The sequence below is a fragment of the Haliaeetus leucocephalus genome, unplaced genomic scaffold (genome assembly GCF_000737465.1).
Source record: "Haliaeetus leucocephalus isolate CR32 unplaced genomic scaffold, Haliaeetus_leucocephalus-4.0 Scaffold558, whole genome shotgun sequence".
In the NCBI taxonomy this organism is placed as follows: domain Eukaryota; kingdom Metazoa; phylum Chordata; class Aves; order Accipitriformes; family Accipitridae; genus Haliaeetus; species Haliaeetus leucocephalus.
In genome coordinates, this window is record NW_010972994.1 from 6,486 (window position 1) to 8,157 (window position 1,672).

The window sequence follows — 1,672 nt, forward strand, 5'->3', positions numbered from 1 at the left end:
TGTGCCCACCCCACCCCCCCTCTTTTTTTTTTTTTTTCCTTTCCCCGCTCCAGGTTTGGTTGCTCTTGAGAGACGCCGTCGCCTTTACCACGAGAAAAACAAACAAACAAAACAAAACAAACAAAAAAACAAACAAATACAAAAAAAAACGGGGAAGAAAAAGCTTTCTTCCCCCCTTCCCGCTCCCATCCCGGTGCCGTGGAAGAGCCGCCATCGCAGCCTCCGTCCTTTGGACCGTCCTTGGGAAGCCGTTTCAAACTCGAAGGAAACTGCCACTTAAAAACATATTCTCCCTCTTCTTCCCCCCCCAAAACAAAGGCAAAATCCCTTTTTTTTTTAATCCAAGCAACTTTTTTTTTATTTTTTTTCCATCGTTTAGCTCGACAAAACCACCCCTTTAGGGAAAAAAAACCAACCAACAACCCCCCCAAAAAAACCCATCAAGCTGAAAAAAAAAAAGTTGCTGCATTTTTTTAAAGCCATGACCAAAAACAAAGCAATTCTTTTTTTGCTCTGATAACACGACCAATGCCAAAATCCAAACCTTGAAGCGCTGTCGGCGAGAAAAATAATTGGATAGTAAGTGTTGAATTTTCAACGAGCTGAATTCCCCTCAAAAAAACCCCCAAAATCCTTTATTTGTACCAAAGAGAAAAAATAATGGGAGGAAGAGCCCCAACTGTGTGCTTGAGGAGGACGTAGGCTTTGCTAAAAGGTGGTTAAACCTTAAAATTTGGGGGTATTTTGTTCAAAAAGATGTGGGAGCCGGTGGCGGAGGGTTGATGAGCTCCCACGCAAAAACCAAAAGGGGAAAAAAAAAATCATCAAAATACCCAAAATCGCTTGGTTTTTTGCGGGGGAGACAGAAATTGGGGACCCGAGCGAGCAATCTGTACATAAAGATTGCGGGGCGGCTGTTAGAACTCATCGAATCCGGGTTAATTTTGAAAATTCAATGTTAAAAAGAATGATTTATTTTATATTTTTATTTTTTAGGTGCCATTTTAGGATTGTTTTGCGCAGAGAAATGGGGGGGGGGAGAAGGCTGGGGACGGGGGCGGGGGGTTAAAGGTGGGGGGGTGCAATCTAGCAATAAAGATTGCTAGGCAGGCTTAGCTTTACCCAAAAACCTGCTTTTTTCAAGCAAAAAACCCAGGGTTGGCTTTAAAAAAAAAACAAAAATACCCCCCCAAAAATAAACCCGACTTGGGGAGCTTTGGGGCCAAGATGGCGCGGCCGCTCGCCTTCTCTTTTTCCTTTTTTTTTTTTTTTAAACTCATTTTCCCCCTTTCCCCCCCCCCCCTTTTTTTTATAGATATTTACTTCGTTACAGGTTGGGCCCCCCCGGGGCGGGGGGGGCTTCGAAGCCCCTTTGTCTTTAGGGGGGGGTTCCCAAACCCCTAATCCACGCGGATTTAATCGTTCTGTTTTAATTGGTGTAGGTGTTGCGCGGTGGCGGGGGGGTCGTTATATTTATATTTGTGTGTGTTCCTTTCCCCCCCCCAAAAAAACCCCAACCCCCCCAATTTGCTTTATTTTTTCGGCTTCTAAAATGGCGCCTGGGCCTTGCTGCCGGCCGCGGCTGATGCAACCGGCTCCGGGCAAACCCCTCCCACCGCGCTGCCGGCCAGGGGCCCCCTCATATCTTTCCCCCCCTCTTTATTCCCCCCCC